The sequence below is a fragment of the Anolis sagrei genome, chromosome 6 (assembly GCF_037176765.1).
Source record: "Anolis sagrei isolate rAnoSag1 chromosome 6, rAnoSag1.mat, whole genome shotgun sequence".
NCBI lineage: Eukaryota > Metazoa > Chordata > Lepidosauria > Squamata > Dactyloidae > Anolis > Anolis sagrei.
The window spans coordinates 127,715,006-127,729,972 of NC_090026.1; the positions used below are offsets into that span (position 1 = coordinate 127,715,006).

Here is a 14,967-nt window from a genome sequence, read left to right on the forward strand (position 1 = left end):
GTCTCTGTTTAAAAGCCTCCAAAGAAGGAGCCTCCACCATACTCCAGGGCGAAGAGTTCCACTGTTGAACTGCTCGTGTTGATGTTCATGTTTAGACTTTGGTCCTATCTCCAAGCTCTCATAACATACGATATTGGCTACACACATAAAATCCATTATGGCTTGGAAGAATTACATAACATCAATGGACTTCCAGTCCTTTGTATGGGCTAAACTGGGCTGAACTGGTTTTGCTAAATGCTAAGGAGTCCCCGGTGGTGCAGTAGGATAAAGCGCTGAGCTACTGAACTTATTGACCAAAAGTTCGCAGGTTCAAATCTGGGGAGTGGCATGAGCTCCCACTGTTAGCCCCAGCTTCTGGCAACCTAGCAGTTCGAAAACATGCAAATGTGAGTAGATCAATAGGTACCACTCCAGCGGGAAGGTAACAGCGCTCCATGAAGTCATGCTGGCCACATGACCTTGGAGGTGTCTATGGTTTAGAAATGGAGATGAGCACCCACCCCAGAGTCGGACACTATTGGACTTAATGTCAGGGGGAAACCTTTACCTTTAAGGAAAGCTGAGCAATGCTGAGTGTTGCAAAGTAAAGGGAATGGACTAGGAGAGCCCTTGGCCACTATGGCCCCAAACCATAAGCACTGGATATACAATAAGAGGTATTCCAAAATCTGGGGGGGGGGGGGAGAGAAAGACCCCTCTGATCCCCCCTTGTGACCCAACCCCCAGGTTGAGAAACACTGAAATAAATAATACTAATACTTTTGCTAACAATAATAATAAATGTCATTTCCTAATTGGCTCTATCATAAACAGTTTATTAAACTCAGTTCTTGTGGGTTTTTTCGGGCTATATGGCCATGTTCTAGAGGCATTTCTCCTGACGTTTCGCCTGCATCTATGGCAAGCTTCCTCAGAGGGTGAGGTCTGCTGGAGCTGGGGAAAAAGGGGGTTTATATATCTGTGGAATGACCAGGGTGAGACAAAAGGCTTTTGTAAGTTGGGCTAGGTGTGAATCTTTTCAATTGACCACCTTGATTAGCATACAATGGGCTGACTGTGCCTGGAGCAAACTCTTCTTGAAAGGTGATTAGATGTCCCTGCCTGTTTTTCTCTCTGCTGTTTTAATTTTAGAATTTTTTAAAACTGGTAGCCAGATTTTGTTCATTTTCATGGTTTCTTCCTTTCTGTTGAAATTGTCCACATGCTTGTGGATTTCAATGGCTTCTCTGTGTAGTCTGACATGGTGGTTATGAGAGTGGTCCAGCACTTCTGTGTTCTCAAATAAAATGCTGTGTCCAGGTTGGTTCATCAGGTGCTCTGCTATGGCTGACTTCTCTGGTTGAAGGAGTCTGCAGTGCCTTTCATGTTCCTGGATTCTTGTCAGTTTATTAAATTCTTATCAGTTTATTAAACTGATAAAACTTTGTCTTTGCAGGAGGAACAACCTGCTATAGCACATTTTGCTATAGTCTTTAAATGAGTTCCTCATCGCAGAGTCTCAACCAATTCAACCTAGTTGTGGCAGGCACAAAAATGACGTTTCTGGAGTAGAACAACAACTTTCAAAGTAAAGACTACACAACTGAACAGGAAATAACACTTTCAAACAGGGAACAGATTTTTTTTTCAATTTTTGTTGCATAGGTAAAGGTAAAGGTTAAGGTTTTCTCCTGACTCTAGGGGTTGGTGCTCATCTCCATTTCTAAGCCGAAGAGCTGGCATTGTCCGTAGACACGTCCAAGGTCATATGGCTGACATGACTGCAATAATTTATAATATTATAATGTAATGCAATATAATACTAATAATAACATGATATTATAAGGGACTCCTTATTATAATTATATATTTGATGAGAAGATTGGGTACGGTTGTTTTTTGTAATAAGTGTGCATTGTAATTGCTTATTGGTAATTTATGGATAATGTGTTAAGTCAATTGTTATATGTTGTATGGAACCACTGCTGTTTCTACTGTTTTTACTGTTTGTGAACCGCCGTGAGTCGCCTTCGGGCTTGAGATACAGCGGTATATAAGCAAAGTAAATAAATAAATAAATAATATTTATATTACATGTAATATTACTAATAATATTACAATATAATTGGTATAGTACAATATAGCAATATTTAAAACTGATATTGTACTACACTAATAATATTTGTATGTATATATATAACGGCGCTCCATGCAGTCATGCTGGCCACATGACCTTGGAGATGTCTACGGACAACGCTGGCTCTTCGGCTTAGAAATGGAGATGAGCACCACACCCCAGAGTCAGACATGACTGGACTTAGTGTCAGGGGACTACCTTTACCTTTTACTATGTATATATACCTTGTAAGCCGCTCTGAGTCCCCTTCGGGGTGAGAAGGGCGGCATATAAATGTCGTAAATAAATAAATAAATAATGGAGCGCCGTTACCTTCCCGCCAGAGCAGTACCTATTGATCTACTCACATTTGCATGTTTTCGAACTGCTAGGTTGGCAGAAGCTGGGGCTGACTCCCCTGATTTGGACCTGCAACCTTTCATTCAACAAGTTTAGCAGCTCAGTGGTTTAACCCACTGCGCCACCGGGAGCTTTACATAGTGTATTCAAATTCCACAGAAGTCAAACTCTCAAAAGTGGATGGACACTTTTGCAGCCATATGCCATTGTAAACTGGTAGCTTCTATGGGACTTATGTCCAAGTTTGGCAGCTCTTATATCTCTGAAGACTTATAGAACAGAAATGCAGATGAACGAGAAGGAGCGACACCTCTCTTTCCCCCTCCAACAACAAATGTGGGTCTTCAATATGGATCGGCATTCATCTGTACCAAACGCAAAAAGGGGGACATAATTGCCATTGCAGCCACTCCATGTCACTGAGATACCGCTCTTAAAATAGACCCAGCTGTCATTCTCCGTCTTTTTTCAGAGCCCATCTGTAGAAATGCAAGCCGAGGAATGGGGAAGGGGGGCTGCCGCAGCTAGGATTAAAGCCCACCGAAAAAGAGCGGTGAGGTCAGAGAAATTAACCAAAGGCCAAAAAACCGAGCAGCGGACGAAACCAAAATGGGGAGAAAGCAAATATGTGTTTGTGTCCATCTCCATCTCTATCACACCCAAAGAATCGTATCACTCTGGCCAAATCTAAACTTCAACATCTCAAGTTTAAGCCACTTGTAGAATTGCTTTGTTTCCTTCTTTGTAGCAGCTGAAAATCACAGCTTTCCATCATCACCAAGCAAAGCCCTTAAGAGAGAACTATCTCAAATCTTGACCTTCAACTTTCAGGTTCATTTCAACTAAAACGGCTCATCTTTCCAACCTTTCTTTCCAAAGACATTCATTATCCAGACTCCCTTCTGCATTCAAACTTGACACCTGGATGCTTACCTGGAGTCTTGCTTAAGCTTGGACGAAACAGGCCACTTGCATTGGAATGGCAGAAAGCAGATCCTTCTGGAGTGGAGACCAAAGGGACGAGGATGGCGAAGGGGGCATGGGGAGACCCGGTGAATGTCGGCCTCCCCGTTTGTGTGCCCAGGGAGAAACAAAACAGAAACCCCAGTGAGGTTGGGGACTTGCGGACAGCGATCCCCTCAGTCCCCCCAATGTGGCTCCAGAGCTCCAGGGCTTAGCCTCCCTCCGGCCCCTCCCTTCATCCACCCTACGACAGTCCAGTTGGGCGGCCGGACAGGGCCTCCCATGTCCAAAATAGCCACCGGTGTCATCTAACAGGCAGATTGCATTTCAGGCAGTGGAGAGACGAAAGGGCAACGTCTTTTAGGAAGCCCACCACTGGGAGACAGGCTCTCCGAGAAGAGTTAAAAGAGACCCCAAAGGCCATAATAAATAATAATAATACTTTATTTGTACCCCGCTACCATCTCCCCAAGGGACTCGGTGCGGCTTACATGAGGCCGAGCCCACAATACATCAGCAAAAAACAACAACAATCAACTGACGTAAGGATTAGTTTCCATCGTCAATAGTCTTGTGTGTACCTTCAAGTCATCTATTGACATATTGTTGCACTCCAGGACAGGAAAAGTCGTCTGACTGTAAACACCACACCATTGATTTCAAAACAATCCTTTTATTGAAGATGATTTAAAAAAACCAGCAAAGTAAAAAAGCACTTTAAAGGAATAGGTAAATCCAATTAGGTAAGAAGATAAGTAGGAGCAAAAGTAGTCCAGGATAAAGTTCAGCAAAGTTCATAAAAGCAAAGTCCACACCAATTAACTAACAATAATCCAAGGCATGAGTAGGCATTCATACAATCCAAGAATCCAAACATGAAACAAGAAATACTTAGACAACAATCTTCCCCGCAAGGCTTCCATGAAACAAGGACACGAACTACACTTGATTCTAAATACAAAACAATAAAATGAAACTCATAAAGAAAAAAACAAGCAGTAAACATTAACAATAGCACAACAGCGCTTAAAACCTATGTAATAATTTTTTAAAAATAAAAAAAATAATGCTGAGCATGACCAGGTGAAATATATAACTAGGGTAGAATTTCGGAGAGGAAAGGGGTGTGCAGACAATCCTAGATCACTGATAAAGTGGATTTAGGGACATATTGCTGGGAGTTCCCTTATCCACATTGTAAAATGTTTGCAGTTTCGCCCCATTTTGCCATGACTCAATGCTATGGAACCCTGCGGTTTGGAGTCTGGTGCAGCGCCAGCACTCTTCAACAGAGCAGGCTATCAAACTACAACCCCATAATTCCATAGCATGGAGTGATGGTGGTTCAAGTGGTGTCAAACTGTATTACATGTACAGTGTAGATACACCCTAGGTTTGTTGGGTTAACTCGGGTGATGACGCTGCTCTCAGCAGCAGCTTGGAATACTGTTTTCTCCAAAGCAAAATACAGAGTTAAGGGAAGGCCGAGCTAGAAACCCAAGGTCAACGATCCTCAAAGATCTGCTTGCACCCATTAGAGTTGACCGTGTGTGTCGAAAACAGGTGGCTGCTCCTGTGATTGACAGCATGGAAAGGGAAGCACCGGTATGATGGGAGAACATTTCTTTTGCTCTGAAAGTAGAGCAAAAACTTGATCTGCAAGGTAGTTTTATTAGTCAACAGGAAAATAATCCTCCTATGCAGAAATACCAAGCATTGGGCCCTCTGGGTGTTTTGGACTTCAACTCCCACAATTCCTAACAGCCTACAGTGACATATGTGCATAGAACTATCAGTGACGCATATGGAAAGAATGCTGATGATAATGTTCCTTCATAGAATCCTGTTGGTGACATTCATGCATAGAACCCTGCATAGAACACTGTTGATGTTCCTGCATAGAAACCTGTTGGTGATGTACCTGCATAGAACCCTGTCAGCGACATATGTCCATAAAATTATCAGCGATGCATATGCAAAGAAGCCTGATGAGGATGTTCCTGCATAGAACCCTGTTGGTGATGTACCTGTATAGGACCCTGTCAGCGACATATGTGCAAAGAACTATCAGTGATCCATATGCAAAGAACTCTTATGATGTTCCTTCATAGAATCCTGTTGGTGACATTCATGCATAGAACCCTGCATAGAACCCTATCAGTGACATACATGCAGAGAAATGTCAGTGATGCATCTTCAAAGAACCCTGTTGGTGATGCACCTGCGTCGAATCCTACCGGTGATATTCATGCATACAACCCTCTCAGTAACATACATGCATAGAACCCTGCTAGTGATGTTCCTGCATAGAATCCTGTTGACATTCATGCACAGAACCCTGTTGATGTTCCTGCATAGAACCCTGTTGGTGATGTACCTGCATAGAACCCTGTCAGCGACATATGTGGATAGAACTATCAGTGGTGCATATGCAAAGAACCCTGATGATGATGCTCCTGCATAGAAGCCTGTTGGTGACATTCATGCATAGAACCCTGTTGATGTCTCTGCATAGAACCCTACCAGTGACATATGTGCATAGAACTATCAGTGACGCATATGGAAAGAATGCTGATGATAATGTTCCTTTGTAGAATCCTGTTGGTGACATTCATGCATAGAACCCTGCATAGAACCCTACATGCAGAGAAATGTCAGTGATGCATCTTCAAAGAACCCTGTTGGTGATGCACCTGCGTAGAATCCTACTGGTGATATTCATGCATACAACCTTCTCAGTAGGTTCTTGTGGGTTTTTTCAGGCTATAGGGCCATGTTCTAGAGGCATTTCTCCTGACGTTTCACCTGCATCTATGGCAAGCATCCTCAGAGGTAGTGAGGATGCTTGCCATAGATGAAGGCGAAACGTCAGGAGCAATGCCTCTAGAACATGGCCCTATAGCCCCGAAAAAACCCACAAGAACCTAGTGATTCCAGCCATGAAAGCCTTCGACAACCATCTCAGTAACATACATGCATAGAATCTTGCTAGTGATGTTCCTCTATAGAATCCTGTTAATTATATTATTCATAGAACCCTATTCATGTTCCTGCACAGAACCCTGTCAGCAACATATGTGCATAGAGCTGTTGGTGGCACATCTGCAAAGAACCCTTATGGTGATGTTCCTGCATACAATCTTGTTAGTGACATTCATGCATAGAACCCTTTTGATGTTCCTGCATAGAACCCTGTTGGTAATGAACCCACATAGTATCCTGCTGGTGACATTCCTGCATAGAACCATGTTGGTGATACATGTGTGCAGAGGATCCTGTTGTGCATCCAGGAAGAAATGGTCTTCCAAAAAAATTTCTGGGTTTTCCAGGCAACTCTCTAGTATGCTTCCCCTAGAAGTTATCAGTGTTGCATTGGAGATGTTTCTCTAGGAACCCTAGATCCTCCAACACAATTCCACAGTATGCTTGGACTGGAAGACAGGTCATTTCATTGCATTTGGTCTTGTCCACAGTTTCATATAACCACCATCTAGCAGGGAATGTATTGTGTATGTGTCTTACAGCATACTTACGCAATCTCAGCTTTGCTGTATTCTTTGGAGAAGCAATGTCTTTTGTAAACTCACTTTAATGTAGGGTTGAACCACAATGAAATGTAAAACATGAGAATGGCAAAGAAGCAAACCCAGAATTTCCCAGGTTTCCATTCATAAGTTGCAGAGAAAATTCTAAGCCATTAATAGCAGTGTTTCTCAACGTGGGAATCAGGACCTCTGGAGTCGCGAGGCGGATGTCAGAGGAGTTGCCAAAGACCATCAGAAAATACTATTTTCTGTTGGTCATGGGGGTCTCTGTGTGGGAAGTTTGGCCCCATTCTATCATTGGTGGGGTTCAGAATGCTCTTTGATTGTAGGTGAACTATAAATCCCAGCAACTACAACTTCCAAATGTCAAGGGGTATTTTCCCCAAACTCCATCAGTGTTCACATTTGGGCATATTGAGGATTCATGCCAAGTTTGGTCCAGATCTATCGTTTGAGTCCACAGTGCTTTCTGGATATAGGTGAACTACAACTCCAAAACTCAAGGTCAATGCCCAAAAAAGCCTTCCAGTATTTTCTGTTGGTCATGGGAGTTCTGTGTGGCAAGTTTGGTTCAATTCCATCATTAGTGGAGTTCAGAATGCTCTTTGATTGCCTATTCTGGAACATGCAACATTTAATTGTCCTTCTTTAGGGTCTCTTTCAAATCTATGATACTATATCTGTGTGTGTGTGGATCGTATCTATCTATATCTCTGGCTGATAGTTTTTTGTCAGGAGGGCTTTGATTACGTTTTCTTGCCCTGGTGAAGGGAGTTGGACTAGATGGTCTTAAGAATTTTCTGTTGGTCAGGGGGGTTCTGTGTGGAAAGTTTGCCCCAATTCTGTCGTTGGTGGGGTTCAGAATGTTCTTTGATTGTATAAATCCCAGTAACTACAACTCCCAAATGTCATGGTCTGTTTCCCCCAAACTCCATCTATGTTCATATTTGGGCATATGGGATATTTGTGCCAAGTTTGGTCCAGATCCATCATTGTTTGAGTCCACAATGCTCTCTGGATGTAGGTGAACTACAACTCCCAAACTCAAGATCAATGCCCACCAAATCCTTCCAGTATTTTCTGTTGGTCATGGGAGTTCTGTGTGCCAAGATTGGTTCAATTCCATTGTTGGTGGAGTTCAGAATGCTCTTTAATTGTAGGTAAATTATAAATCCCAGCAACTACAAAACTCAAGGTCAATGCCCACCAAATCCTTCCAGTATTTTCTGTTGGTCGTGGGAGTTCTGTATGCCAAGTTTGGTTCAATTCCAACATTGGAATACTCTTTGATTGTAGGTGAACTATAAATCCTATAAATCCCAGCAACTACAACTCCCAAATGACAAAATCAATCCTTCCTCAACCCCACCAATATTCAAATTTGGGCATGTCGGGTATTTGTGCCAAATTTGGTCCGGGTAATGAAAATACATCCTGCATATCAGATATTATTTACATTACGATTCATAACAATAGCAAAATTGCAGTTGTGCAATAGCAACAAAAATGTTATGGTTGGGGGTCACCACAACATGAAGAACTGCATTAAGGGGTTGCTTCATTAGGGAGGTTGAGAAACACTGCCTTGTAGCAACCGAGAGCCAGGTAAGCTAACCAAGTTGTCATGAAGAACTGCCCTGTCAAACGCCTTCGAGTGACACCATTAAGGCGAGGACAGCATGCCACCTTTAATCACCTTGGCCCAGGATGAGCGTGGAACTGGAAGCGGAACATTTCAGGGCTGCGGCCTTCCAGACTCACTGCCTCCAGCAGTATAATATGACACAGATCGCATTTCCAAAACCTGGCAGTCGAAGGGCTGCTCTGACGCGTATGGCTGTGAACAACATAGCAGCTCTATAGGGCCCTGGCATTTGAACTACGACACATACATTGCTTGGGATCCAAGCTGTCATTGCATCTGTTGAACTTAATGGGAAAGTTTCATATTGGCCTCATAGAATGCTAGTTGGAGGAGATGGCAAGGGCCGTCCAGTCCAACCCCTTGTCAACAAATCAAATCCGTCCTTTGAACATTGGTTTACCAACCAAGCAGGCTCTGCAAGATATAATTTCCCAGTGGATTCAGCTAAACTTCACATTTTGCAAAGATTATAGCCCAAAGCAATCTGCTTTTCATTCAGCGATGAGTTTCGTCAAGGCAAATTGCATTACTGCCCAAGCGCAAACCCCTCAAGTCTGCAGATATAATTTATGTTGGAATTCTACCAAAGGTTGCTGGTTCATGGAAGGACATGTGGCTTAAGGAAGTTGAGACCCTACTCATATGGTGCAACTCAAGTGTGTCATTACTGTTTTGTCTCATTGTCTCTGGGTTTTTGGATCTTGCAGCCTTCAGGATTGAAGAAGTTACTCAAAAGTTGCTCTCTGGAAGATTCAAGTATATCACCATTTGGTTCAATTCCATTGTTGGTGGAATTCAGAATGCTCTTTGATTGTAGATTAACCATAAATCCCAGCAACTACAACACCCATATGGCAAAATCAATCCCCCCTCCCCAATCCCACCAGTATTCAAATTTGGGCATACTGGGTATTTGTGCCAAATTTGGTCCAGTGAATGAAAATGCATCCTGCATACGATATTTACATGACGATTCATAACAGTAGAACAATAAGTTATGAAGTAGCAACAAAAATAATGTTATGTTTGGGGGTCACAACGACATGAGGAGTTGTATTAAGGGGTTATGGCATTTGGAAGGTTGAGAACCATTGGACTAGATGATGGCTGCCATCCTGGAAAGACTTGCTACCAATCCCAATGAACTCTAAGGCTTACGCTTGAGCATGAATGGGCTATGTAGGATAGGAAAGGCCCCTGTGTGCTTTCAAAGCATTATTGCAAGGTTTCTCTTGGCAAGATTTATTCAAAGAGCCTTTGCCGTTGCTTTCCCCTGAGGCTGAGAGAATGTGACTATTGCAATATAATCCAATGCATTTCCATGGCCAAGCAGGGACTTGAGCCCTGGTTTCTTGAGTTGTGATCCGATGCTGAAATCACTCTGTCGTGTTGATTCCATAAATTTCATCCCAAGCTACTATTTTTTTTCTCCTGAATGTCTTAAAATCAAACAAACACTACCATGATGATTTATTTAAATATTAAATACTTTAATTAAGTGTTAGCCAGCACATGTAACAGTTATTCCAGAACAATTATCCCAAAGGAGAGCCTTACACAGAAAACAAGAGCGGATATTAACACATAGAGCAAAAACCAAATTATCAGCAATCATATCCATGTAGAGAATGAAAACATGACATTGGAAACAAAGTGGGAACTCTCCATTCAGCATGATTTCTTTACCATATATCTTAATAAACCCCTTTTCAGGACTTGACAGCCCTTGGCACCTTTCCGATCCCATCTAAATTGCTTAACATAATTGACAAGTGCCCAGCTGTTAAGTGACGTCTTCCAACTGAAGATCCAGCCTTGGCTAAACAGAATTCTGTTTCACTTAATGGGATTTCAAAGGAGGTCCCATCCAGAAAGTTATAAGAGAGGTAGAAGTGGGTTGTTGTTGGGTTTTGTTTTGTTTTTTTGCAGATTTCCAATCCACAGTTGTTTCTAGAGACAATCAATCAGCACCTGAACTGACCAATGAACGATGCAAATCTGGCCCTTTCCTGTTCTATCCACCATATCTCTATAACAGGCAGTACATCTACATATTTTTATTTATTTTTTCTGTGTAACCAGATTGATGCAAAGCATTAATACAAAAATAGCACACTAAGGACCTCATCACAATAATGAATCCACTTAAAATCCGGTTTCTGCCTCCTGCAGAATTCTGGGGTTTGTAGTTTAGCAGCCTCCCTAAACTACAAACCCCAGAATTCTGCAGGAGGCAGAAACCAGATTTTAAGTGGACTCATTCTCTACTATGATGAGATAGTAAGAACTGATGTTCTAATCTTCACATTATGAATAGTCACAAAAATAAAAAGCAAGTGTAAACTTTCACAACTCACTGCAAAGCACTCTATTTGGAATAAGGTCCTATGGGTTAGTTCCAGGTTTAATCAGAGTGAATCTGCAAAGAAACATGACCCATTTAAAGCCTTGTTGATACCTTGGATTTGCATAGATTTGCTCTGACAAATCACCAAGGTGATGGTTCCACGAACAAAGAACTATTTATTTCAAGGTTAGCCTCCAGCTCAACAATTTAGCAAGCAAACATCATTGCTATGATAACTTCCCTGTCTAAGTAGCCAGGCAACAAATAATTACAGACCCGTTTATCGTAAGCGGTCCCTATGAAAGTTTCCCCATTTAAAAACTTCAAGGAAAATGGGCAAATTTGGGGATCAAAGTGACTAAAGGATGCTCAAACCTGCCCTTATACATGATGGTTCTGATACAGATTGGAGTTGCACATTCTTCCTCCCAAAAAGAATCCTAAACTAGATGCTTGGTACTTAATGTATTGTGTACTTTAGCCCTTAACCTATCCATAGGCTAAATAAGTAACTTTTTTGCACTAGTAGTATTGCTAAGAAGTTTGGCAAACTTTGCAGGTTGGAACAAGTTGTGAGATGCTACGAAAACCTGTCCTAAAGAAAGGCATTAAGGACCTCCTCACACTAGAGAATGAGTCTACTTTAAATCTGGTTTCTGCCTCTTGCAAAATTCTGGGGTTTGTAATTTAGGGAGGAGCCTTTAACAGCCTCACAAAACTACAAACCCCAGAATTCTGCAGGAGGCAGTAACCAGATTTAAAGTGGATTCATTCTCTAGTACAGTATTCCTTTTCACCAAAGTGATATAAAGCTACCCAAGGAGTGCTGGTGACTGAGGCTGGATCTACACTGCCTTATATCCCAGGATCTAATCCCAGGTTATCTGCTTTGAACAGGATTATGAGTCTACACTGCCAAATAACCTGAGATAAGCAGATAATCTGGGATCAGATCCAGTGTAGGTCTAGCCTGAGACTCACACAACCACGACAGGAACCATTTCAATATGGGTTCTATAAAGGAAAATAAATATTAAAATAGAGGCAAAGCTGAATTCTCAAAAACCTGCAACAATGCCACGGGAAAATAGTCAGTTTTAACACATAAGTCATCTAGAATTAGAGTCATTCTGGGATTCGTCAATAAAAGAGAACCAACGAGAACAAAACAAGTAAAATCAAGGGCTATAAATGCCTCTAAAAGTGAATTATAGTCTCTAACAAAACTGTAAGTTTCATGCATTGACAAGATTATAGTCAATCTCATCCTTAGAAAATTGCAAAGTGAGCCGACTAAGGCTTGGCTCAAAATTGGTCCCTGGACTTTATGGCAACTACATATAGTTAATATGTAGTTAATTAACTACAGTTACTATGAGTTTCAAAAATGGTGTGTGTTGTACATTTTGGCATCCTACGGACATAAACAAAACTACCAACAAGAAATAGATTCAGCTTTATCATGAGCTTCATCTCCTTTAAGCTCCTCAATCATTGCCACTCATCTCATTTGTATACATTTGTATACAAACTTTGGAGAACTAACCTTCAAAAGGAGTTTTGCAATATCCATCCCATCCCAGACAAACCTAACAAAATATTACCGAAGGCTTTCATGGCCAGAATCACTGGGTTGTTGTGTGTTTTCCAGGCTGTATGGCCATATTCCAGAAGTATTCTCTCCTGACGTTTTGCCTGCATCTATGGCAGGCATCTTCAGAGGTTGTGAGGATGCCTGCCATAGATGCAGGCGAAATGACAGGAGATAATGCTTCTGGAACAAGGCCATACAGCCTGGAAAACATACAACAGCCCACCAAAATAAACTCTGGATCAGAAAAACCTGTGTTTGCATATCTCTGCTGCATATTTTAGCTGATCTGAAGTTACAGTTATTACTGGGGAAGTTGAGCACAAAGTAGGGGCATCACAGTGAATTGCATTTGGAAAAGTTATGCATGGATATGCCCACATCAAAAAACAATAACAAAGGAGTTGCATTGCCTCCGATAATAATCTCATTGTCAAGTTATTTATCGAGACGTGATTCAAATGCAAGGGATTGCAGAAAAATTAAATCAGAATGCCACTTCTGATTGGCTACATGATGCCTTGGGGGGAAAATGGGCTTATTGAAGAGCTTCTAATGACAGTCAAGTCTGTAGAATTGGCTCTCCAAATTTGCAGGGGTTTAGACTAGGCCTGGGCCAACTTGGGCCCTCCAGGTGTTTTGGACTTCAACTCCCACAATTCCTAACAGCCTACCGGCTGTTAGGAATTGTGGGAGTTGAAGTCCAAAACACCTGGAGGGCCCAAGTTGGCCCAGGCTTAGTCTAAACAAAGAAAATCCCACAGAAACTTGAAATCGAATGAAAATCCATATATTACAATTACATCCTTTGGTGAGATAGGCTCCTATCACTGTCTTAAACAGCAAAACAAATAATTTTATAAGCAATACAAGGAAAACTGATGCCTTGTAACTACCCTAAAAGTAGCCGGAAATGGCCTACGAAACATCCATACCATAAAACTATCACATACAGCTTAATAGATATCCCCTTTAAATATATTGCTCAGTTGCAACAAAGATTGAGCTCACAGCTATAGACTTCAAAGACTTTTCAAAGGCACGTGACTTGTAACAACCAACCATAAACTACAGTTTTGAAGAATTGTCACAGATTCGGTGTGTTGAATACACTCATCCCTACACTCCTGGTAGGGAAAAAAAATAACAATGATTTTATAAACAGGAAAAATTACAGTTTCCAACACAGCAATATATATCCAATCAACTCATACTTTAAAATAGTACAAATTACACCCAAAAAAAAAAAAACATATTTGATCTTACGCCACATAGTGCAAAGTGCACAAAATTTGACTTATTTAGACAAAACCAAGACTAAAAAATATTTTTTACTTATACCTTTAAGAACACAGCACTGTGAAGACGGTGTGGTTCTATTATTCCTTTGCTTTGCAACTAAAGAAAGGGAGCAAATGAGGTATTTGCAAATTCCTACTAAAAACCTTGTAAAAATTTTATCCAAAGTGTTGTCGAAACCTTTCATGGCCGCAATCACTAGATTGCTGTGAGTTTTCCGGGCTGTCTGGCCATGTTCCAGAAGCATTCTCTCCTGGCGTTTTGCCCACATCTATGGCAGGTATCCTCAGAGGTTGTGAGGTCTGTTGGAAACTAGGCAAGTGGGGTTTATATATCTGCAGAAAAATGAACAAAATCTGGCTAGCAGTAACTCTAAAATCAGGACGTTAAATAAAGAACAACACTCAAAAACGGGAATTCCAAACAATAAACAATCAGGGACAACTAATCACCTCCCAACAAAGATTCCCCCAGCAGTAAGAAGCCAGACCTTGAATCAAGGTGGCCATTTGCAACATTCACACCTACCTCAAACAGACAAGAGCTCTTTACTAGGCATGTGCAATCCAGGTTCTAAAGTATTTACAAAACTAAAGTTCTGGTTGTGAAAACTAGGGGGCGCTGGTGCTTTGCTTCTACAGTGTTGCAAAAGTTCTGGTGGTGAAAATTTCAGAACTATAACAAAACTTTCAAAATTTCATTATAAATGGCAGTTCCTAATAGGTTCTGTCATTAAAAATCACCAATAATTAAATAATAATGAAATTTTGAAAGTTTTGTTAGAGTTCTGAAATTTTCACCACCAGAATTTTTGCAACACTGTAGAAGCAAAGTACCAGCGCCCCCTAGTTTTCACCACCAGAACTTTAGTTTTGTAAGTACTTTAGAACCATTTAGAAACATGCCTACACTTTACCCACCCTGGACCTTCCACAGATATATAAACCTCCCTTGTTTAGTTTCCAATATAGTTCACAACCACTGAAGATGCCTGCCATAGATGTGGGTGAAACATCCGGGGAGAATGCTTCTGCAACATAGCCAGACAGCCCAGAAAACTCAAATTTATCCTAAGTAAGCATCGACAAGATCAAAACTGAAAATGGTGAGGGAGTGGCA

General features: G+C 41.4%; 1 protein-coding gene across 1 annotated transcript in view; it reads right to left on the reverse strand.

Moving 5' to 3' along the window:
* OBSCN (obscurin, cytoskeletal calmodulin and titin-interacting RhoGEF) overlaps window positions 1-3,618 on the reverse strand; it is a 289,411-nt gene extending 285,793 nt beyond the window's left edge. The window contains exon 1 of the mRNA XM_067470395.1: window positions 3,392-3,618. The gene's annotated coding sequence lies outside the window, so the exon portion shown is untranslated. The remainder of the gene's footprint in view (window positions 1-3,391) is intronic.
* Between the last annotated feature and the right edge of the window lie 11,349 nt (window positions 3,619-14,967).